Here is a 25,738-nt window from a genome sequence, read left to right on the forward strand (position 1 = left end):
GCCGATGTGAAAACAAGATAAGGAGAAATGTCTGTCAACAGCTTTAGGCTTCCCCCTGTCATAGAAGGGGAAGCAAGAGGCCACACAGTCACTGATATGGCTCAAGAACCAGCCATGGCTCGAGGAACGATGGACGGCAGCCTGGACACTTAGGCAATGTCCTCATTCTGGAAGGCAGTGAAGCTTTAAGATGTGTGTGTAGTTTGTGACTGACACTGCAGAACCACACTGCCTAGAGTTGAACAATTACAAGCCACTGCGGCTGGGTGGAACCATCAGCTCAGTGTGTCAGCACGGCCGCTTCCCACCAGCTCTCTACTGTGAGCTCGCTAAATGAACACTGTACCTTAAATGCGTTTTGGCATGGCTGAGATACAGGAAGCGATACACTGATGCCAAAATCTTCTGTAAACAGTTCTTTTCTATCTTTTCTGAGAATGATAAGGCCTCCAAGGAAGGAGGCACTGTATGAATGTGGGTCCAAATGGCACATCCAAGGCACTGAGAGGATTGTTATGCATAAAACACAACACGAAAGTCGAGCATGGTGGCGCAAGCCTGCGATCTCCGCAGCCGGGAAGAGTGGAAGCAGGAGGGTCAGGAGGAACTCAAGGTCAGCTTCGGCTACATAGTGAGTTCAAGACCAGCCAAGTTTATGTCTTAAAAAACAAAAAGTAAAACAACACAAAAACATACTGTGATAGGCACGATGAAAGGAGGAGAGGAATGGATAAGAATACAGTATAGCATGTGTGAACTATGTTATGATGAAAACCTTCACTTTGGATGGTAACTTAAACATTAATTGAAAATAATAATTTTAAAGCCGGGCGTGGTAGTGCACGCCTTTAATCCCAGCACTTAGGAGGCAGAGGTAGGAGGATTGCCGTGAGTTCAAGGCCACCCTGAGACTCCATAGTGAATTCCAGGTCAGCCTGGGCTAGAGTGAGGCCCTACCTCAATAAAACCAAAAAAAAAAAAAAAAAAAAAAAAATTAAAAATTTTATTTATTTATTTACTTAAGAGAGTGAGTGAGACAGAGAAAGAGGCAGATTGAGAGAGATGGTGAATGGAGCATCAGGGCCTCCAGCTGCTGCAGATGAACTCCAGATGCATGCATCACCTTGTGCCTCTGGCTTACATGGGTTTTGGGGAATCAAACTGGGGTTCTCTGGCTTTGAAGGCAGGGGCCTTAACTGCTAAGCCAATTCTCCACTCCAAAATAATAAATTTTTTTAAAAAGAAAGAAAGGGCTGGAGAGATGGCTCTGTGGTTCTGGCACTTGCCTGAAAAGCCTAATGACTAGAGTTTGATTCACCAGTACCCAAAGAGCCAGATACACTGAGTGGCGCTTGCATCTGGAGTTTATCTGCAGTGGCTAGAGGTCCGTACGTGCCCATTCTCTCCCTTTCTCTCTCTGTGCCTCTTTCTCTCACGCACACACTCCCTTTTATTCCCCTTGCAAATAATTTTTTTAAAAAATTAAAAAGAGAGAGAAACCATAAAATCTCTTAAGAACTACTGAAATTGTGATTATATCAGATACTTATCACCATCACCATCTCTGGTGGTGATGTCTCTGATATATAATAATGGAGTGCGCATCACAGGAGCCAGGAAGACACTGTCGGAGGAGGGGGAGGGGCAGCTGAAACATTATCGAAACTGAAAGTTGGGAGGATTCAGAAAAGGTCCCAGGGGCACACATGCTTACCAGCCTGCTGTCCTCAGAACTAGAAACTTCTAGCCATTTACAGACTCCTGTTGGCTTCGGCTCCTTCCAAATACCCAAGCGATCATGACAAGACTGGACAGTAGGAACAAACAGAAGGCTTGGGGGCTGGAGAGGAGAGATGGCTTAGCAGTTAAGCTCTTGCCTGTGAAGCCTAAAGACCCCAGTTAGAGGGTCAATTCCCCAGGACCCACGTTAGCCAGATGCACAAGGGGGCACGTGTGCCTGGAGTTTGTTTGCAGTGGCTGGAGGCCCTGCCATGCCCATTCCCCCTCTTTCTATCTGCCTCTTTCTCTCTCTGTCTCTTGCTCACAAATAACTAAATAAAAATTAAAAAAAAAAAAAAAGGAAGGCCTGGGACTTTTAAGCAGATCAGTTGTAAGTGGTACACCCTGAGACACCCCAAATTAAGCATAAACTAAGTGGCAAACTCAGTGTTAGAGGCTTGGGAATCTCAGAACCAAGATGACACTTGGGAGTTTGACACTCAGGGAAGCCACAGTCCAAGTAAGTTTTAGCGACTTAAATCCTTTTATCTGTGGCCTTCTCACTCATCAAATGCATCCTAGACATCAGCTGTTTTTAAGCCAACTTGTCAGTTTTGCTATATCTGCATCTTTGCTCTCTGTATTTTAGTTTTGCATGAAATAACTCATTTATTTCTACTCAAATACATTTTGAAGAAAAGTTTACATGACGACTTCACAATGGAACACTGGTGTCATGTATCATACAAGTAAAGCAAAACCAGGCTTACTTACTTTTGCACTGACAGAAAAAAATGGAGAGCTTGAGGCTAGCCTGGGCTACATATGAGACCTTGTCACAAACATCATCAAAAACTTCCCCCAAACCCAAAGTTAAATTAAAAAAATAATTAAACAAACAAAAAACTCTAGAAATCAGGCCATCTTAATAAGTTCTAGGTACATCCCTTTGCTTGTTGTTCAGAGCCTAAGGCTGACAGCCTTCTGATACAGAGAAGTCAGCAGGTATCAAAGAGCTCTAGGTCAACGAGCTCTGGGAGACCCTCCCTGCCAGAGCTGGAAAAGCAATGACTGTTCACCATGTTTTCCTAATGTCATGCCTGCCCACCACCTACATCAGGCCATGTCCTTGCCACTGTGTGTGCTCCTTAGCCCACTACTGCATCCCAGATTCTAGGACAACACATAGGAAAATTATAGGCATTCGATAGCTATTTCTTGTATTAATAAGTAAATGAATGCATAGCTTAGCTCCTTTATTCTTTTTCTCATTATGTAGCCCAGGCTGGCCTCCCATCCCCTGAGTGTGGTGATTACAGGAGTGTGCCACCATGCCTGGTCTGCCCCATCATTCTTTATGCTACCCATATTTGGAGGGTTGCTTTTTCCTCATACGAATACTTCTCACTTATCCCTCCATGTCTCTGAGGCCTAAGGAATATTTTTCTTTTCCCCTTATCGCTTTCTTCCAGTGGGTTAATTCCAACACATTCAGGTCTTAGACTGTGTCCTTTTCCCTTGATGGCCTCTCTTCATTTCTTTGGGTTGAAAATGGAATGTTTTTCAGTGTGCTCACTATAGCACTTATCACTTGGCCTCTCCCTTCCTACCACTTTCTAAACTCCCTGGAGGGAAAAGAAGTGATTTTTTTTTCCATCTTTGTCAACCGTATCTGGAATTCGCTGATATTCCATAAGTGCTAACTGACAGCACCTCCAACTATTCCCCCATATGCTCTGTCTGCTCCTTTTCTGAGTGTTTGTACATACCGTCTCTGCTGCAACCCCCTTGACAATACTGAAACCCTTTCCATATTCCTACCGGGAAGACTATGTGTTTTTGAGTCAGGAGACAATGGCCATCATCTCTCATTGTGTCTTCAAGGTCTAGAGTGCCTGGAACACAGTGAGTAAGCCAATAAATACTATACAAAGGAAGAAAGGGATGTTTAATAGGAAAACTTTTTCATATTCACTGTTCTTCTTTTGTGAATCCTCCAAGCCCTTGAAGTTGAGGTGAATAAAAACATAAAAATATCAAATTTATGGTTAACATTCAGAGTGCCTGCTCTCTGCCAGGTATTGTGAGGATCTCACGTGATTATCCCAACCAATGCCCATATACAAGTGAGGAAACCTGGCTTAGGAAGATAGAGCCACATGGCCAAGACTACCCAGGCGACATCCCAGGACACAGACCCAGGTCTGCAAAGCACCTTCTGGTTTGGTCTTTATTCCTATTACCCTCCTTCGTGACTGGAACTTAAATCCTAGGCAGATGGCCTGTGACTTCACTCTTGGAGAATATTATTAAAGTCATAAGACAAGGCCTGCCCAAAGCACAGGGTCCTGCCGTCATGTTCTCTTACTTAACCACGTGGACTGCAAAACTGCAGGCGCTAAACTCACCCAGCAGAAGGCCAGTCAAGGCAGATGGATCTTTTTCATTGAAAAATACCTACCATTTCACATCTTGGGATTTTCCTGCAAGTGATAGGTGGCTACAGCAATAACATATAAATGGGGGTCTTTGAAAGCTGAATAAAAACTCTTTTTCAGGGCTGGAGAGATGGGTCAGCTTTCAAAGCCTGATGGCCTGGTTTTGATTCCACAGAATCCATGTCAAGCCAGATGCACAAAGTGGAGCAAGATTTGCAGTGGCAAGAGGCCCTGGTGTGCTCATTCTCCCCTTTTCCCCGCAAATAAATAATATGTTGCATAAAAAAACCCTTTTTCATAAAGATCTTGACTAAGCCCTAGATTGACTGGATAACTGCTTCGGTGTCCTGCAGTATTTGCAGGGAGGTGAAGGCTGGCATGGGTGTTTTGAGAGCTCCATCTCTGCACCAGGAAAGGGGGCGCAGCTGCTCTCTTTGCTCCCGGTGCTGTGTGGAAAGGAACCCTGTCAATTAAAGCCTGTTTCTTTTAGTTTGTACCCATGACAGTGAGAGAAACACTGCTCGCCTTGTTGCGTGAGGTTTTGTCCAGAAAAAGAGCAACTTGATTTTAAATGAAAATTAGATATATTTGCTATGAAATTGAGTAAAGGAAAGGAAAAAAACAAGAACCACCTTATTTTTCCTTTTTTGTACTTGTTTGTGGTGTTGGAGTTTGAACTCAGATCCTTGTGCATACTAGGCAAGCACTCTACCACTGAGCTACATCTCAAATGTCTACTTCCTGCTTCTTGATGAAGTTTCCAGAACACTGTGAGAGGAGGGCTCAGGCAAGGCCCAATACAGCCATGTGGTTTCATTTTTCCAGTGATGAACCTCTTCCGAGGAATGTTCTGTTTTGGCCAGTTAAACATGACCTTTCATCTACTGGAAATGAACACGATGGGGGGGGGGGGAGCTCTTGAGGGAACTGGAAAACCTGGAGTTTGGTTCTGACGTTGCCACTGGCTTCATGGCTTTGGACAAATAAATCTTTTAAATGCTCAGGACTTCAGCCTTCCACAGAAGGGGAGATCAGGCCTCTCTGCTGCTCAGCAGCCTCCACATTTCCTTTCAGCTCTGAAATCCTGCAGTAGTAGCATATGCGAGGGGGCAAGATGGTTATGGACCTGCTCTGTTAGGGTGCCACTTACAGGCAATCCTGTCCCAGAAGGAGAGACGGCACTGAACCCAGCACCTCCTCTTGCACCCCACCCCCCAGAGATCACTCCTTCCAGGGAGGCACAAAGCTGTGAAATAAGGAACAAAGGTGAGTTTTAGGGGACTACATGGCTTCACATTTCTCTCCTAGTTTCATGGTCTCTGTCTTAACTTCAGCTGTTGTAATATGGTGGATTCTCAACCAGAAGGTGATGGCCAGGTTGCCTGTCATCCCAGTTCTGTGGCCACCTTTTCTGGTGGACTAAGTAGAGGCCAAGCTTGACTACCACAGCAACTTCCTGCCTTACTTGACCTTCCCATAGGTTAGCCTCGTCCAACTATGCACCTTTTCAATGTCATCAGTATGTAATTCTACTTCTTAGCAGTTCTTTAAGAAAATAATCAAACACAGCGCGAGTTGGTGATAATGGCTCGTATTTATAAAAAGTTGACCCTGCAAGGCTCTGTGCTAAGCACATGCTGCGAATTATTATCTCAAATTCTCCTCACAGGGCTTTGAAATGGACATTTTAAATATTTTTTGTTAATTTTTATTTATTTATTTGAAAGTGACAGAGAAAGAGGCAGGTAGAGAGAGGGAGAGAGAAAATGGACGCACCAGGGCCTCCAGCCACTGCAAACGAACTCCAGACACGTGCGCCCCCTTGTGCATCTGGCTAACGTGGGACCTGGGGAACCGAGCCTCGAACCAGGGTCCTTAGGCTTCACAGGCAAGCGCCTAACCGTTAAGCCATCTCTTCAGTCCTGAAATGAACATTTTATCTCCACTTTGTGAAAGAATCCCAAGGCTTTTAAACTTACCATACTGTTAAAGACACAAAAATTTATGTGTAAATATGAAAACAAAACAAGGACCTGATTAAATTGTCTATTCATACAGTGGTACATTAGGAATGCATGAGAAATCATGTTAGGAGAATAAAACAAATTGTTATGTAGTAACCATAACCTTGTTTAATTTTATGTAATTTTACATAATAATGTGATTGGGTAGAATGTCAAAGGCAGATCAACAATTGGCTCTCCTAAAGGTTGGGCATATGCCACACTAATTGGTACTGACCTTCTTAAGAGCTGAAATCTTCCCCTTTGCAGACGGAATGCATAAAAGCTCCCACTTGAAGCCCTGCATTGTGAGGGGCTATCTCAGGTTGGGCATTTAAAACCACATGCTCAGTCATTGTGAAAAGAGGATTAGTCAGGATTCCAGACATCTTTTGCATATCTGAAAATGCTATGACCTTATCATATTCATGTGCTGCCACTAAAGCGTGTGTCTAAGATAATAAAATTCAAAGAATTTAATTTTATTGTTTTTGTTATTGGGACAAGGTCTCTGCAATCCAGTTTGGCCTTGAAGGAAGTATGTAGGGTCAGGCAGGCTTTGAATGCACGACCCTTCGGCAAGAATCCCTCCCTCTAGCAGGGCTGTCCAATCTTTTGATATTGCTACATGATGTTGTCACCTACAAATGCATTAGGCTGCATTCATAGCTATCCTTGATACACATAGCCTGTGGGCCACAGGTTAGAACACCTGCCTGCAGCGTTAGAATTTCATGTGTTCACAGGCATACCTGGCTACTACCCACCAACTGTGCAGCTTATGACAAACCTTCCACTTCACATATTTGGTGCATCTCGCTTCACTGGAGAAACAAAAATTATAGGGATGACTTGGTGTAACGTAGGGACAAATAGGGAACAGAAACATTTGTTGATTTATCTGAGACCAGTTGCATGCAAGAGTGGAAGTGGGGGAAGGAGGAGATGGAAGGAAACAGGAAAGAAGTTCAGATTGGTTATTTCAAGTAGGCATTTGTGGCAGGCTAGGTCCAGACACAAAGTCTAGTCTCCCTCCCCTTACCACCCTAGCCTCATTCAGGTGCCTGGGCTGTCTTCCCTCCAGGGCTTCTTTCCAGGTACATCATGGCCAAGAATCTTACTCACTCTGCTCAAATCCAGTACCCAAACATGCTTTATAGTTGTTTTTTTTTAACATTTCAGGCCATCTCAGCACCAATGCATCCCTTCCCAAAAATCTGCCATTCCATAGTCAACAGCATCCTGAACTGCTGGTGGGGATGCAATGACCAATACTCAGCCACAGTCAGGCTTTGTCATGGAGGAGCAGAAGAGCTGGACACAGTCCACGGTTTCCACTCCGGGCCATGTGTTGGTCCAGAGTCATGCTTTGTCATGGAAGAGCTGGACACAGTCCACTGTTTCCACACTGGGCCATGTGTTGGCCAACTCGTGGGTACTTCTCTTTCAGGGATGTCTGCCTCTTCCTGGACATGATCAGCCCAGTGCAGAAAACCTCTCCTTGTCTGAGTCCCACTTACACTTTGTGTGGCAGTCTTTGCTGGGCACTTAAATAGCCCCAAATATTGTGTCCCCAAAGAACTCCCACTGAAGGCTATGTTGGGGATAGGATTATGCAGAGAGCTTTCCCAGTAAACTGGGAGGGAACCCTTCTCTGTGAGCACAGAAAGAAGTAGTTCCTAGTATTGTACCCAACAGTGCTCTCTGGGCTCCCCGACAGCCCAGTTTTCATACAGCCCTCACTCTGTGAACTTGAGAGACTGAGCTTCTCGCAACATTGTTTCTTCATTGATCAGTGGTGAATTCATGCTCCATTTAGGCTTTCCCTAACAGAACTTCCAGAAAATTCCAGTAAAGCCATAAAGGCAGAAATGCTTCATCCATTGTGAAACATTACAAAAATGGACTATAAAATCCAAAGGCACTGGTACTATAACAACAGGTGTGTGTTTGATTATACATTGTAAAAAAAAATTTTTTTTAAATACACTTCTGCCTACAAACTGGCTATTCTTAGTTTCATATTACTACAGAAAAATACCTGAAGTAAGCTGCTTATAAGGAAAAGGTTTATTTAATTCAAGTTTTGGGGACTAAAAGTGCGAACAGCATTGTGCCAGCTACACGTCCCCTCAGCTACACCAGCTCATGGAAAGCGTAAAAGCAGGAGCATGTGGCACTGAAAACCACATTACCAGCAGTTTAGGGAGTGAACTTGCTCTTACAAGTCACTCTAGAAAGCTAGTTTAGAGTCCCACAAGAACTTCCTTAGTCCCTACTGAGCATATCCCCTCAGTAACCATAGCTGAAGGTCCTCCCAGCAGGTCTTACCTTTGTAAAGGTCCCATTATCTCTTAAAAGCACCACACTAAGAACCAAGCTTCCAGTGCATGAGCCCTTAGCAAGCCACATCCAAATGCTAGTTCACGTGAAGAAACTTTCAAAAGAAAACCCAGGGCCAAGGTGAGGACAGGGAGTGGACAAAGTTAACTACTTAATTTCCTGAGCATCTGCTCTGTGGCACTCTTCTTGGCTTGTTGAAGATCTGAGTGATGAGGAAGTGAGTCAAAATCCTTGCTACAACTGGGGCTAGAGATGTAGGACATGGAATAAGCATAAACCAAATAAGAATTTTAAAAAAAAGAGCCTAGAGTGATGGCTCAGAGGTTAAAGGCATTTGCTTGAAAAGCTTGACCTCCTGGGTGTGATTTCCCAATACCCACGTTAAGCCAGATATACAAAGTGGCACACACATCTGGAGTTTGTTTGCAGAGGCAAGAGGCCTGGTGAGACCATAATCATTGTCTCTCACTCTCTCAAATAAATAAATAAATAATTTTTTTAAAAGAATAAAAACAAGGCATGCTATCCTTCCATGGTAGAAACAGTGAACTTCACCTCCTCTATTTTAAAGTTAGATGAGGATTTCAACCTTTCTGCTAGAAATCCTTACTGAAAATCTTCCCTAAAGAATGAACACAAGTCTGCACTACTTCGTGTTTCTCGTTACTTTTCCAAATGCAGGAAGCTGGACCAACACTTCCACTTCTAATTTATTTCTGTTTCAGGAGGGGACAGTCTCATGTAGCCCCAGCTGGCCCTGAATTTGAAGATAACCTTAACTTCTGATGCTGCTACTGAGTGCTGGAATTACAGTTTTCCATGGTGCTAGGGGTCAATCCCAGGAGTTTATGTGTGCTAAATGAACACCCTAGTAACTGAGCTGCATCCCCAGCATGCAAAATTGTTCACATCTCATCCTTCGTAGCTGATCCTATGCCCCAGTGGGATTCACCCTTCCTCTGCCCCCTCAGCTCCAGCAGCTGTGAGCTGCACACAGCACTCACCACACATCATCAACCCCGACCTACTGACGTGTCCCTCGCCAGAAGCTGAGCATCCTCAGGCTGGAGTTGAACTGGTGTTGAATCCCTAACACCAAAGTACCATAGCTACACTTAGTAGGTACTCATCAGTACTGATTCACTTGATCATTTCTCATTGAGCAATATTGCATTCATGCCCAATTTACTAGCTGGTTTGAATGTGAACAAAGACTGCAAAACCTACTGTATAAATTAGCTTTATAGGACAATTGCCCCAACTTAGTCTATTATTTTCTAATTTTCCCAACTCTCTTCCAAGGACATATACTTTATCTGAAGTCTATTTTGGTTGTTGTTGTTTTATCTATTTATTAAGTTATTGATTTTTTAAAATAAAAAGGTTGCACGCATAGACAACTTTCTCCCACCTCAATTCTGCCAAAGGTCTTGGTTGGTTGTTTTATTTTGGGGGAACAAGGTCTCATATAGTCCTGATTCCCCCTGCCTCAGCCTCCCCAGTTCTGGGATATGCCACAACACTCAGCACTGAATCTGATGTCCTATTAAGAGTCCTTAGTCAGGTGAGGTTTTGGTCCAAAAGGAATCTTACATTAAAATAATTTCCTGTTGTTCTGACTACTAATTCTAAGCACTACTGGGAATATTCTATACCTTAACCTAAAATCAGAATGAGTGAGGTCATATAAAATTATAAACATGTGACTTCATTATCAACAGGAAAGTTATGCCAAGTATCAGAAAATGGTGAGTGGGGAGAGTACATGCACCAAGACATTCTATCAGTCAAGTTCAGAACTAATTTAAAGCCTAGTTCTCAATATGCACACTTAAAAAAAAAAAAAAACATGAGGCAATTGAAGGTATGTGATCACTGGCTAGATATTAGATGCCATTAAGTAATCAATTTTCAGATGTAACAATAATGCTGTGTTCTATCTTTAAGAGTTACAATCTTCTTGTTATAAATGCTGAGATTTTTTTTGTTTTCAAGGTAGGATTTCACTCTAGCCCAGGCTGATCTGGAATTCACTATGGAGTCTCAGGGTGGCCTTGAACTCATGGTAATCCTCCTACCTCTACCTCCCGAGTGTTGGAATTAAAGGCGTGCACCACCACGCCCGGCAATGCTGAGATTTTTTATATGACGTGATTTCCAGGACTTCAAAATAATGTAGAAGAAAGTAGGTTATAAAAAGGACATAAGGAGGGGCTGGCTAGATTGTTTAGTGGTTAAGGCATTTGCCTGCAAAGCCAAAGGACCCAGGTTCAATTCCCCAGGACCCACGTAAGCCAGATGCACATGGGGGCACATGCATCTGGAGTTCGTTTGCAGTGGCTACAGGCCCTGATGTGCCCATTCTCTCTCTCTCTCTCTCTCTCTCTCTAATAAAAATAAATAAGTAAATAAGGACATAAGGGCAGAAGAGATGACTTAGCAGTTATGGCACTTGCCTGCAAAGCCTAAGGAGCCAGGTTCAATTCTCCAAAACCCACATAAGCCAGGTATACAGGTGGCACATGTGTCTGCAGTTTGTTTGCAGTAGCTAGAAGCCCTGGTGTGCCCATTGTTTATCTCCCCCGCTCAAATAAATAAACTATATATACATGTGTTTTGTTTTTTTTTGAGGTAGGGGCTTACTTTAGTACAGGATAACCTGGAATTCACTATGTGGTCTCAGGGTGGACTTGAACTCTCGGTGATCCACCTACCTCTGCCTCCCAAGTGCTGGGATTAAAGGCAAGTGCTACCACACCCAGCAATAAAATATTTTTTTAAGTACATAAAATAAGGCTAATTTGGGCTACACAGTGACACCCTATTTCAAATAAACAAAAACATTCAACACAAATTATTTTATTTTAAATATTTTTATATATTTACTTCAAAGGGACAGAGAAAGAAACATATCTATAGCTATATCTACACACAGAGAGAGAGAGAGAGAGAGAGAGAGAGAGAGAGGAGAGAGGTGTATGAACACCCCAATGCCTCCTGTCACTGCAAATGAACTCCAGATGCATGTGTCACTTTAGTTTAGTTTTTTGTTTTTTTTTTTGTTTTTTTTTTTTTGGTTTTTCGAGGTGGGGTCTCACTCTAGCCCAGGCTGACCTGGAATTCACTATGGAGTCTCAGGGTGGCCTCGAACTCATGGCCATCCTCCTACCTCTGCCTCCCGAGTGCTGGGATTAAAGGCATGCACCACCACGCCCGGCACGTGTCACTTTAGACACAAAATATTTGATTCAGTGATTTCATTAAACTATTCTGGCTACCTTTGCATAAGTTTGAAATTTGCCATCATATTTTTTAAACCAGTAGTTCATTAAAAGTATAATCATTCCAAGGTGACTAGTGAACTCCACAAAGCAGGCTGACTCACAACAGGCCTTGGTGCACAGCCCACTTGGGGCTGCAGCAGCCCGCAGCTGGGCTGTTCCCCTAGGTCTGCCAGGGAAGAACCTCTCCCTGGTGTCCTGGTTAACAAAACTCTTAACTAGAAAGATGAGTACTTTTTTTTGTTTGTTTGTTCAGCCATGGGTCTTTTCTCTGCATGCTTATATGGTGTGTATGTGCATGTTCATATGTATGTGGGCACATGTGTGCAGGTGCATGTCAGACCAGAAACTGACTTTGGGTGTCTTCTCCCACCCTATTCTCTGAGGCAGAGTCTCTTGCTGAACCTAGAGCTCAATGATTCTCTAGACCAGCTAGCCAGTGAACCCCAGGGTTTCCCCTCTCCAACTCCCCAGCACTGGGATCATAGGTGCGTGTCACCACACCTGACATTTTCCCACTGTGGGCATCTGAACTCAGGTCCTCATACTTGTATTTCCAGAAGGACTTTACTGACTGAGCCATCTCCCCAGCCCTTTATTCCCGTTTACTGAGAAAGGGTCTTACCTTATAACTCAGATTGGCCTCAAACTCATGGCAATCCTTCTACCTCAGAATTACATAACATCCAGCATATGTCTCAACTTTTCATATTGAAAAATAAAAGCTCAGCAGGGTATGGTGACATATACCTGTAACTCCAGCATTTGAGCAGGTTGAAGAGACAAAATTTTAAGTTTAAGGCCAACATGGGCTGAAAGTAGAGAATTCTAAGCCATCCTGAGCTACATAGGAATACTCTCTCAGAAAATCTAGGACTATTGTGGTACCTCAGTGGTAGAACAATTGCATGTACAAGGCCCTGGATTCAATTCCCAGCCCTTAAAAGCGTGGGGAGAGCACCTGAGAAAAAGAAAAGCTCAGGAAAAGAGAATTTAGGTCCGAAGCTTGAGTTTAGTCCTTGCTCCTTACCTGGGACAAGTGAGCTCCCCGTGCCTCAGTGTTCTCATCTACAGCTCAGGAATTGGCCACTACTCTGCGAGAGGGCACGGGTGATGGACAGCATGAAACTGGGGACAGAGACTGGAGTCGGAATGGTGGCTCTGCTGGACTGTCCACACTGTAATTAGTTATTTAGGAAAAGGCAATTTGTTCCAGGCCTCAAAGTGATTCAGCAGGGTCCTACTAAGAAGGACAACTTGCATACTGGCCCCCAGCCCTTTGAGCTTCTATGGCTCTCTATGGTCCGCATGATTCACAAGAACCCGTGGCTTTTTTTTTTTTTTTGGCAAAGCCAGGCAACCAGGAAGAATGGGCCAATCTCATTGTGACAGCTGGGCCACCCTGGGTGGCAGGCATGAGTCAGCTCACTGCTGCCACACTCAGCACAGGGCCCCCAAGCCAAGGCAGAGCATTTCTGATCACAGATGCCCTGACTGATGGGTTGCTGTGTGATACCAGCCAGTGACTTGGCTTTTATTTCCTCCCCAGGGGTATTGGCAACCTCATAGGCTTCTCCCAGCCTCCAAGGAGAAGTACATTTTTGAAAAAACCCTGCTTTAAGAAAGAGGAATATGGGCTGGAGAGAGAGATGGCTTAGCAATTAAGCACTTGTCTGTGAAATCTAAGACCCCGGTTCAAGACTCAATTCCCCAGGACCCACGTAAGTCAGATGCACAAGGTGGCTCATGCATCTGGAATTCGTTTGCAGTGGCTGGAGGCCCTAGCGTGCCCACTCTCTATCTGCCTCTTTCTCTCTCTGTCTGCCGCTCTCAAATAAATAAATACATAAAATTTAAAATTAAAAAAAAAAACAAAGAGAGAGGAACATGCATGTGATTCCCATGCATAGGTGTGTATGCATGTACATGTGTGTGCACAGGGGTGTGCATGAATCTGCACCTACTACCCCAAGAGCAGCACGCTACACAGCTCCACAGAGGACAAGGCACAGCACAGCTAAACAACGGAGGGGCAGGTTCCTGCGAGGGGAGCTCATCCAAGCCTTTAAAGATCTCCTCACATGTGACTTCAGAGGGGATTGTTAGCTTTGGCTTCCTGGGTCCTGGGGAATTGAGCCTCGAACCGGGGTCCTTAGGCTTCACAGGCAAGCGCTTAACTGCTACGCCATCTCTTCAGCCCGGGACCAGACATTCTGAATCTCCTCAGTACACTGTCCAAACACAAAGACATGGAAGTAGAGGAGGGCGGAGCTCCACTTCCTCTGTGAACAGCCACCTGTTTGACTGAGGAGTCGGGCTGGAACGTGAGAAAAAATGGGGCCAGAGTGCGATTCCCAGCACCCACATAAACTCAGATACACCAAGTGGTGTACGCGTCTAGAGTTCATTTGCAGTGGCAAGAGGCTGTGATATCTATCTATCTCTATCTCTTGCTCTCCTCTCATAAATAAATAAATAAATAAATAGATAAATTTTAAAACAAACAAACAGAGGTGGAGGGAAAAGCTTTTATGTTGTATTTTGAGTATTGAAATACTTTGGCTCTCAATCTGCACAATAGATTTTTCCAGAGCAGACTTCTGACAGCCTTTTGGCATTGACTGAGCAGCTTTGATATTGTAACCATTTGTAACATAGCAAAATCAGAGTTCCTTTGCAATGGACACATAACTCTCTTTTCAAATTTACTCTACCTACCTGGAATTCAACAGGCCTGTTGCCATTCTAATGGAGAATAAGCTACGTACCTCTGAGTCAGTCATGCTCCATTGTGGGCCTCCATTCCCTCACCTGAAAAATACAGGCCCAGCTGATGTTCAGAGTAACCCTGAAGCACCTAGGTCAGGGGGTACTGTTGGGACACTGAGGGTGTGGAATGCTCTAGATAAGGGGCTGGCAAACAACAGCCTTGAACCAACCCCATATATGACAGCTAAGAATTGCTTTTACATTTTTATGAATGTGTGTGTGCATGCATACATGTGTGTGTAAGTGTACACACATGTGTGTGTAAGTGTGTGTGTACACAGAAGCTGGAGAACAAGTTTTGGTGGCATGCTCTGGTATGCTCTTTACATCTTTTTAAAAATATATTTTAAATTTTATTTTCCTTATTTATTTATTTGAGAGAGGGAGAGAAATAGGCAGGGAGAGAGGAGAGAGAGAGACAAAATGGGGGGGCTCCAGCCACTGCAAACAAACTCCAGCTGTGTGCGCCCCGTTGTGCATCTGACTTACTTTGTTCCTGGGAAATGGAACCTGGGTTCTTTGGCTTTGCAGGCAAGCGCCTTAACCGCTAAGCCATCTCTCCAGCCCTATTTCTGTCTTTTAAAGATAGGGTCTCTCATTGGCCAGAATTCAGCTAGCTTCAGGAATCCTGAAGCTTTCCCCTGAGTCTCCCCAGAGCTGGAATTTTAAGTGTGTCCCACCACGTTTAGCTACATTAAAACACACACGCGCGCGCACACACACACACACACACACACACACACTTTTATTTTTATATTTGACAGAGAGAGAAAGACACGGGGAGTGGGGGAGAATGGGCGTGCCAGGGCCTCCAGCCACTGCAGACGAATTCCAGACACATGCACCACCTTGTGCATCTGGCTTATGTGGGTCCTGGGGAATCAAACCTGGGTCCTTTGGCTTTTCAGGCAAGTGTCTTAACCACTAAGCCATCCCTCTAGCCCTTGGCTACATTGAAAAAAACAATCAAAAGAAGAGAAAGTGTTCACTTTGGCAGCACATACACTAAAATTGGACCAATACAAGAAGATTAGCATGGCCCCTGCGCAAGAATGACATGCAAATTCATGAAGCATATAAAAAAAAGAATAAAAGTCTGTGTTACAGCTGGGAGTGGTGGCACACACCTTTAATCTCAGCACTCGGGAGGCAGGGTTAGAAGGATCGCCTTGAGTTCGAGGTCACCCTGAGACTACACAGTGAATTCCAGGTCAGCCTGGGCTATAGTGAGACTTCAGACCCTATCTTGGAAAAAAAAAAAAGAAGTTCGTGTTACATGAAACTTGCATGTAATCAAATCAAATTTCAGTGTCTTTCAATAAGCTTACTGGAAGCCAGCACACTCATGTGTGCCTTTGCAAAGCTCAGTGTATTGACTCCGTTGTTTCTTTACCAGTTTTGCTGACCCTTAGCATAGATCAAGTTGTTTGAAATGTTAATGTACACTTGTCTCTCAGTATTTGAGGAGACTAGTTCCAGGATCCCTTGAAAATCCCCAGCTACTCAGTGCCATTGATAACTGCATATGACCCATGTACATCCTTCCATATACTTTAAACAATCTCTAGATTACCTATAATGCAATGGAAATGCTATGTCAACAGTCAGTATATGTTGATCACAGAATGACAAGAAAATGCTTATTCATGTTCAATACAGATTGATTTTTTTTTTTCTGAGATAAGTTCTCACTATGTAGCCCTGGCTGGTCTAGAAACTGTCATGTAGACCAAAGTGGTCTTGAACTTATAGCAGAGCTCCTGCCTCCACCTTCAGAATTCCAGGATTAAAGGTTGTGCCACCATGCCTGGATCTTTTGTAAAGAGCACTTCATTTTGTTTTTCTCAGTACTGAGACTGAAGCCAGGCAAATGATCTACCACTGAGCTACATCCCAGCCCTCTAATTGTTTGTGAGTGTGTATGTACAAAGGGTGAGACCTTTGGGCATAGCAGCCTTTTCCAAGGCTGGCCCCTGTGTGGAACACAGGAAACTCCTGAGCCCAGGTGATCATTATTAGTCCGAAAGATACCCCTCAATTTCCAGGCAGTAGATCCTGGTGCTACAGGACTGTTAGCCTCCCAGTGAGTCATGTGGGAATAACCCTAGAAAGTGGTGGGGAGCGTCTAATGAGAAGGCCTGGGAAACAGATTTAGCTTTGACCACCACCACTCCCCCATGATATAGGCATTTCCCTTTCACTTCTGTGGTTTCTATTTCCTTATAGGTCACCTAGGCCCACAGGAATGTGGGCCAGCCAGAAAGATGCAGGCTGAGAACAGCCGCAAGGGAAGAAGGGCAGAAAACCTGATCTCCACTTGCTCCCAGCTAGCACAGGGGTAGAGTGGTGGGGTATGCATGTAGAAAGCCAGATCCTGCTCTCTCTTTCCTGTCCTCAAATTCCTACCACTTAATATACATGAATATTCTCTCTAGAAGGTCACTAACGGCTGATATGGCCTGCAAGGATGACAAAACTGTTTCTCATTAAAATTCAGACTGAGATCTAGAGATCAGGAATTCAAGGCCAGCCTTGGCTACCTATAGAGTTCAAGGCCAACATGGACTACATGAGACTCTCACAAATCACCCCCTCAAAATAGAATGATAAATTCATAAGACCAACCAGCAGCCTAATCCATAATATAACAGTATGTAGAGATGGCACCTTTGGCAGGAAACTCTGTTTAGATGAGGTTATGAGAATGGACTCCTCATGATGGGATCACAGAAGTACTAGCACAAGGAGAGACCAGAAAAGTCCAGTCTGATGTGATACCTATAATCACAGAACGTGGGAAGCAGGAGGATGGCCAGTACAAGTACAGTCTGAGTTACACAGTAAAAGCTATCTCAAGAAAAGGAAAAGAAAACAGAAACCAGGGATCAGATCTCATCGGCTCTCCTCCAGCGTCTGCCACTTGAGGACCCAGTGAGAAGGTGCCCATCAGCAAGTCAGGGAGAGCCCTCACTAGACCTTGATGCTGGACGTCCAGCCTCCACACTGCGGGAAAAGAACTCTGTTGGTTAAGCCCCTATCTGTGCTTATTCTGTTGTAACCACACACGCTGACAGAGACAGCAGCTTTCTTTTACAGGCAAGTAGGTGGGTTTCAATAGCCTCCAATGACACTTTAAGCTCATGAAGATAGAGTTGTGTTTCCCATTGTCTCTTTTGCATAGGACACACAAATAACAAGCATTAATAAATTGTAAGTAGAGAGAAGAAAGAATGAGCTTTTCATTATATACTGACCACCACGCAAATGGCTAGGGGAAATAGAAAACTCTCTGGGTCACAGTCTAGTCTGGGGAACTATGTCAGCTCACTGTGACAGTGAACTGAAAAGTTCACTATATGTTTGCATACAATGTGCTGGGACGTTGTCTCTCTCTCTCTCTCTCTCTCTCTCTCTCATTAGAAATGGGATAAGATCTAATCTAAGGTGGGTCATGCTTACAATCCCAACTGGAGAGTCTGAGGCAGGAGGATCACAAGCATGTAACCAGCGTGGGCTACACAATGAGTTCAAGGTCAGCCTAAATTATATGGCAAGACTGTCTCAATAATGTGTTTTGCTTATTGTGCTAGGCCTTAAGGTGCTGAGCATGTGGGCACTTCAGACACCAAAGGAGTCTGAATTGCATGGAGGTACGGGGGCAGAGGGAAGAGAAGGGTCTGGACAGGCAAGTGGCAGGAGAACTGATTCCTGATTGATCCAGAAACACAGAGGGGAACCTCAGGGAAAGAAAAGGAAGACAATAAAATAGTGAGGAATGTTAGAATGTGAAATCTTCCGAGGATTGTCAGGGCAGGGCAGGGCAGGGCAAGGTGGAAAGCACTAGCTCTAACATCTGATGGGTTAACCGGGTGTGGTAGAACATGCCTTTAACCCCAGCACCTGGGAGGCAGAGGTAAGAGGATCATCATGAGTTCAAGGCCACCCTGAAACTGCATAGTTTCAGGTCAGCTTGGACTAGAGTAAGACCCTACCTTGAAAAACAAACAAACAAAAACAAAATCTAATGGATTAGAGTACATTTGAACTGTCACTTTCAAGTTGGATACACCTTTACACCCCTCTGTCTTGCTTTTCCGATTGGGAAGACTGAGATAATGCTACTACGTTCCTCAGAACTGAGAGTAAACTCATAGTAAGTTCACAGCAAACATGAGCTCTCACTGCCTGCCTCCGTGTAAGCAGTTCTGAATTCCCTGCTGTTTGTTCCAAGATGAGAACTGGAGAATATATCCCTTTGTTTTGTGACTACCACACATGTGTCTATCCCTTTTCTAATCCTAGGGATTTGCTGGGATGGGAGGCACCCTGCTTATCTCTGTGCTAGGCTCATCAGACATGCTCCTCCAAGTCTGTAGAACGCATCTGCAGGAGCAGACGTCAACTGTCCGAACCAAAGTCATGGGACCGATCAGCTGCAGAGCTAGCACTAGAATTCTGACCTCACAGTTCATTGATTTCATAGATACCCTTGTCTCAGAAGAGACAGAAAAAAGGCTCTAAGCTCATCTCCTGACACACAAATTACCCAGCACATAGGAGCTGCCAGTGAACACGGAGCACACAACACCACCTTCCTTTTTCTCAGAGGTGGCATCCACACTTTTGAATAGCAGGGCAGACACAACACTCAAAACAACTCTTTAAACACTTCCCTGCAATGTGGTCTCTAAACACAGGAAACAGCAGCTGGCTGCGCTACCAGGAAGGTTTATTTGCCAGTCAGAGTGCTAGAGCTCAGTGTGCAAGCTTAAAGCTGTGCTTCAGGAACAAAAATAAACCAGCCAAGCAAAGCCCAAGGTACTGTAACCACAGGTCTACCGGCGAGATGAGAAACCTGCAATGCTCCTAAATTATGGTGCATATGGAAGAACCCATTTGAGCCCTATTTCCTCATGTATAAATGGGGTTATAAACACTGCTTAGATTTGCAGAAGGTTGGGACTGGATTCAAAAGGTGCTGATGCTATTGAATGGCACTTAAAAGATGAGGAGATGGGACTGAGGATATAGCTCAGTGGTAAAGCACTCGCTTAACACACAAAGTTCTGCATTTGAGTCCCAACACCAGGCACATGTGTGCGTGTGAGCATGTTCACACACACACAAGCATACGATTATTAAACAGCACGTCCAATCCAACACCTCTGAGGATCTAATATGAAGTTATTTGCTTCCAGCCCTGTAGTAGAAGCAAATATCCCAGCCCCTCACCCCTCCTCCTGTGTGGTTCCATAGCCCCATTTGATTTCACTGTTTCAGGCACTTCACAGAGTGCAATATAATTATTTGTCTACCAGTCTCTTTCTAATTTTCGTTTATCTTTTGCTTGCTGTCCCCGCCAGACTGCAAGTGACAAGATGGCAGAAGCCACTCTTTCTGTGTATTTTTTTCTTTTAGCTGCTAGCACAGTGCACACTCAATAAATGTGTGTTAATTAAATAAAAACAGCAGGAAGTAACTAGAAAAGGGAAAAAGAACATTCTGGATACTTGATACTCAGCTCAGCTCGAAAATGATGCCCCGCATTGTGGCTGTAAGCTGAGAAGGCTGCAAGCCGGGTCCACACTTCCCTTTTCACTATGATCTTTCTCTTTGAGGAGGAAAATTCCCTCCACAGAAGAGCAATTCCAGAGCCTAGAGGACCAAACAAGGAAACAGCCCTGGACTCTACCAAAACCAAGAGGTGCAATATATATCCTCCCCATGCCCAGAAACTGCAGTGACAACAGAAAAACCCATCTAGAATTCTCTCTTGTAAGGAGTGAAAGGCTGACCTACAGCTATTCCTCTTTCTGCTAAAATTCTTAGCTCTATTAGGAATTCCAAACCATCCTCAAGAGCCCCAGGGGCCTGCATTCCCCTTCTCTCTAGCTTGACAGTTCCCTTTCTTTCTCCTCAGAGCAGCTGTGCCCTGGCTTGGTTACACTGGGCTTGCTTGCCATCCTTTTTGCTGCTGCCTCTGAGCCTCCATCCACCCCCATTCTTGCCAATACTTTCTACCCTCAGCCCTAGATTGCTGATGGCAATTTGCTGCTATAGGTCCAAAGCCCAGCCAAGGCAAGAGCACGCCACTGAGTGCCTGCCCAGCAGGCAAAGGCTTAAAGCTGGCCTCCCATCATCCCACAGGTGCACACACTCCCAGCTTTTTGTGTGGATAAGTCCCTCCCAAGCAGCCCCGGGAAGCCTGCATGTGGAAACATCTACCTGGCTGTTAACGTATAAAGGAGACCTTCAGATATTCTGTCCCTCAGTCCCCACAAGCCTCAGCTCCCAGGCTGGCCCAGTCTGGTCCCCATAGCTTCAGATGTGTTCCTGAGTCCAAAGCAGAACTTGGGAGTCTTTCTAGGGAGCCCACCCATTCTCCATCATAACCAGGGTGTGAAGCAGGACCTTAACGGGCAGTCCTTCAAATAAGCTTCCTCTGTTCACATGATAGCCCCATAGATACTAAAGGAAAAACACTCTCCATTCCACCCACTCTTATCACATAGGGAAGTCATCTGCTTCTTGTGGTCTGAGACCGGGTCTTACTCCTCTTGTTACCTCCAACACAGCAAAATGTAGCTGCAATCATAGCTCAGTAAATCTTTGTTCAAGGAAGCAAACCCTCTTTCTGCCCTATCGCAACAGTTCCCTTATCTTATCAAGACTTTTCTAGATTAAACATGCATAGCCAGCTCCACATTGCTACTTCTGGAACAACTCACAAAAGCAGGGGCAAGGGCTGAAGTGACAGCTTAGCAGTTTAGGTGCTTGCCAGGAAAACCGAAGGATCCAGGTTTGATTCCCCAGTACCCATGTAAGCCAGATGCACAAGGTGGCGCATGCGTCTGGAGTTTGTTTGCTGTGGACAGAGGCCCTGGCTCACCCTTTCTCTATCTGCCTCTTTCTCTCTCCCCCTGCCCCTCCCCACCTCTCTGTCTCTTTCTCTCAAATAAGTAAATAAATAGGACATATATATGGCAGGGGCTAATTCCCCATATGGGAAAGAAAAAAAAATGTAAAAACCAGACAATGAAAAACACAACTTCACATGCATATACTCAGATCCAGCTCTCTAGCAAACAGCAAGCTTCTCTGTTTACTCATTCTTGTTGAATTAGGCATCTTGCTGAAGAAGATTCACTGGAGTCCAGACACTCCTCCTCGTACCGAGGCCATCTTCCTGCTCCACGCTTTGCAGGATTGGCAGCTTCAGGACACAAGGAGACAGCCACGCTCTCTCTTCTGCCAGCTTGATGGATGAAGTGATGCTGGGAGAGCTGTGGCGCCTGGAGTGGCCAGACGGCCAGGGCCATGTCTGTCTTTCAGCCATCTGTGGTGAGCCTCTGATCTTCCACTCGGAGCAAGATAAGAATCACTCTCCTCAACTGTGAGGCATGAAAGGCGCTGTAAGCCTGAACCTGAGATCTCTGGGAGGCTCCTTTTAATGGATCAGTTGATTTTCAAAACCTACCTACAAGCTGGCTTTCACAGGGCCCTGATGTGTCATGGATTCTGGCTGGTGTGTGTATACATATATATGATTTAGTTAATTATTTATTTGAGAGATAGAGAGTGGCAGATAGATTAGAGAGAAAATGGGCATACCAGGGCCTTTGGCCACTGCAAATGAACTCCAGATGTATGTGCCATCTTGTGCATCTGGCTTTTACAGGGGAATCGAATCTGGGTCCTTAGACTTCTCCGGCATGCACTATAACTACTAAGTCATCTCTCCAGTCCCTGGATATTTGTTTTGTTGCGTTGTGTTGTTCTGTGTTTTGGGGGGGGGGCTTCTTTTGGGGAAAAAGATGTTTTTTCCCCCTTTTACTTTTGTAGTACTAGAAACCAAGCCTTACACACATGCTATACAAGTACTTTCCCACTGAGCTACATTCCCAGCACTTGTGTTTTTGAAATAGGGTCTCATGCACCCCAGATGCCAGCTGTAGATTGTCTTGATAGAGGAGGATGGCAGCTCTGTGCACCAGGATGTTGGGCAAGACTGGTACGGCTTCAAGGGTGCATTGAAGAGAGCTTTGCAACATTCCTAACACACTCTCCTTATCTAAACACCTCTCCCCAAAATGCCAGTCAGCTCTCCAATCAAATGCTATTTCAATTATCCCCAGGCCTTGGATCTCAAAGAGGCAGAAGAGCAATAAAGAGGACACCTGACATGTTATGGCCTTTGCAAGTGTGTGAACACATACATATGTGTGTGTGCATGCACATACATATGCCACACATATCACACACACCAAAGGGGGAAGAAAAAACAAACAAAACCTAGTGCATGGTGGCACACACCTATGACCCCCAGCACTTGAGAGGTAAATATAGAGACAAAAAGATTGGGAGTTCTAGGTCTTCCTCAGATCTACAGTGAGTTCAGAGTCAGTCTGGACTACATGACAATCTATTTCTGATAAGTAAATAATATAGAAACAGTCAGGCATGGTGATGCTCTCCTGAAATCCCAGAACTTGGGAGGTGGAAGAAAGAAGGCGAGCCTAAGACAATCCTTGACTGTACAGTGGGATGGAAGCCAATTTGAGCTACATCAGATCCTGCCTCAACCAAACCACAACATACATCGCAGTAGGTATCGAATGCCCTTGTGCACTCCACTCAGCATACGGCTCCACAGCTAGGAGCATTCTCACATGTGTGGCATGCACTATATTCTCACAGGTCAGACTACGCACTAACCGTGTTTACATGCATTGCCCCATTTAATCACTGTAACCACCATCACCTTCACATACGAGATGATCAAACTGAGGCTCAGAAGGATTTCATAACTTGTCCAAGGGGAGTAGAAATTTGAATGTGACCGCAAACTCTAGTACTAGACAAACTACTGTGCATTCTGCCCAGGGAGTCCCTCACTGAAGCCACAGGAATAGGAGTGCGCTTCCTGTTTCTACCACAATGGTTCAGTTGGCAGCAGCAGGTGGAAACAGGGCCAGGTGGTTGACAAAGGCTGGGTGTTCTGTGACTCCCAAGTACAAACCCATGCCTGTCCTTCCACAACTAGGAGCTGAGTAGTACACACACACACACACACACACACACACACACACACACACACATCCCTAAAAGGAAATAACACCACTGCAGATCCAGTCCACATCACTAGACAGCCAACTCCAGCAGTTAGTGAGGCTCAGACCAAACCAAGAGACAAATAAGGTTGTCCTCTTGAATGCAGGTCAGTGTAATCTAGGAACATCATCTCATTGATCTGGAACTCAAGTTTCCTGACTGCTGCAATTCATCAAAGTTCATGAACACCAGCTGCATGTCCATACCATGGACGCTGGTTAAGAACTCCCACTCTGGACTCAGCCTGCTTATGCTCATGTCCTGGTTCTCCTGCTTGTTAGCTATGTGATCTGATGCAAGAGATAAACATCTGTGCTTCTGTTTTCTAAGCTGTAAAATGAGGATAAAAGCTGTTCTTGTCTCACACAGTTGCCATAAAGAATAAGCAAAATAATACACAGGTACAAAGCTTAAAATACTACCTCATATACAGTGGTTGATCAGTGAAGGTTGGGGATGATAAAGTGAGGAGACAATAAATGAAGACTTAGCAATGTTCATGGCAAATTCTCGCAATGGTCACAGACTAAGGAGAAACCAGGCCATATGCTGTGGGTGACAGAATATTAGCATCCCAATGTCGTTCATGTCCTGAACCCTATGACTTGCCACGATGCTGGCTTACACGGAAATGCAACTTTGTAGGCATGGCTGAGCTAAGCTTCTTGAGCTGGGCAGATGCAATCACAAGGATCCTCAGAAAGGAAAAGAGTGAGAGGTAGGAGAATCAGTCAGGTCAGAGTGATGTGCTTTGAAGGTGGAGGAAGTGGCCATGAGCAGAGAAATGCAGGTAGACCCCAGAAGCTGGGAAAGTCAAGGACACAGAGTACCTTCCAGACTCTGCAGAAAGAACACCTTGATGTCCGCCTGTTCAGCTCATATTGGAGCCAGGTGTGATAACACTCACCTCTAACCCCAGCCCTCAAGCGTGAGGGGAGGAGGACTACTGCAAGTTCCAGGCCAGTCAGGGTTACATAGATGGTGACTCTAAATAAATAAACCAGTCATTCATTCATTAATTTGTTCATTGTGGCTTCCTGATCTCCAAACTATAAGAGAATCAGTTTGGATGCTATATTCCACAAGCCCTCTCAGGCTTTACAAAAGCCACTTGCTAACTTCTTCTGACTCACGTTCCTACCTCCATAAAGAGATGGCATGAAATTTCAGGTCTCCAGAGGAAAGCTTTTTTTTTTTTTTTTTTTTTGGTGGAACCAGCTTCTAATTTGTCCCATGTGTCCACACCATGGCGTATTGTCCTCTGAAACAAGGTACCTTGGTGAGGTCCACCAAGCATAACACAAAACCAGGTGCTCATGGATTCTCTGGGAAGGCCGACAAGTGCCAGGAGCAACTTCAGATGGTAAACAACAGTTTGCAAGTACATGGTTTTCTGTGGCTTCTACTTGCATACCACTACCTCAGTTTGACTCAGTGAATCTATAGAAAGAGCTTGTTCAAATCCACACCCTCAGAAAATGACGGAGTCAAAACTTCAACCTAATCCTTCATCTCTAAAGTCCATTTTCGTGTCCACCTTTTGCTTATCTTCATGCATGTGTGACACAGCTACAGATCTCCTCTAGCATCTCCACTCTCTAAATGAGCTGCCTTTCCCCACCCAACGCCCCACCCCCCCCCTCAGGGGAGACCATTCCACAGGCCTAAGGAGAGATGAGCAAGCACTGTTCTCTATACCACTATGAGACAAAGAAAGGGTCAGCAGTAAGAAGAAAGCAAGAAGCTGGGTATGGTGGTTAGGACAATTGCCTGTAATGCCAGCACCTGGGAGGCAGAAGCTGAAGGGCTGTGAGGGTAGCCTGAGCTTTAGAGTGAGATCCTACTTCAAAGAAAAGAAGAAAGAAAGGGAATGAGGGAAGGAGAAAAGGAAGAAGGGAGTAAAAGTAAAAGAAAGAAACAAGATATAAAGACTATACCAGACAATAGCTGAGGCCACACCTCCAGAAAACAGCCGAACTTTGACAGCAATCTTATTTCTTGGAGCTCAGGCTCCCGGAAGTAGTGTGAGGTGGAAAAAGACATGTGATTTAGACTGGTGGTCAGCCAGCCTCAG

At 44.8% G+C, this 25,738-nt stretch overlaps 1 protein-coding gene and 1 non-coding gene across 3 annotated transcripts in view; one reads left to right on the top strand and one right to left on the bottom strand.

Moving 5' to 3' along the window:
- The window catches only part of Ubash3b (ubiquitin associated and SH3 domain containing B), a 157,791-nt gene that overhangs the window by 118,143 nt on the left and 13,910 nt on the right, over positions 1-25,738 (bottom strand). The gene's annotated exons all lie outside the window — the stretch shown is intronic.
- On the top strand, positions 15,535-15,640 carry LOC123459702. Its single transcript, XR_006636459.1, has one exon. It is a non-coding gene; the product is annotated as a U6 spliceosomal RNA (small nuclear RNA).

The sequence above is a fragment of the Jaculus jaculus genome, chromosome 3 (assembly GCF_020740685.1).
Source record: "Jaculus jaculus isolate mJacJac1 chromosome 3, mJacJac1.mat.Y.cur, whole genome shotgun sequence".
Taxonomy (NCBI): Eukaryota; Metazoa; Chordata; class Mammalia; order Rodentia; family Dipodidae; genus Jaculus; species Jaculus jaculus.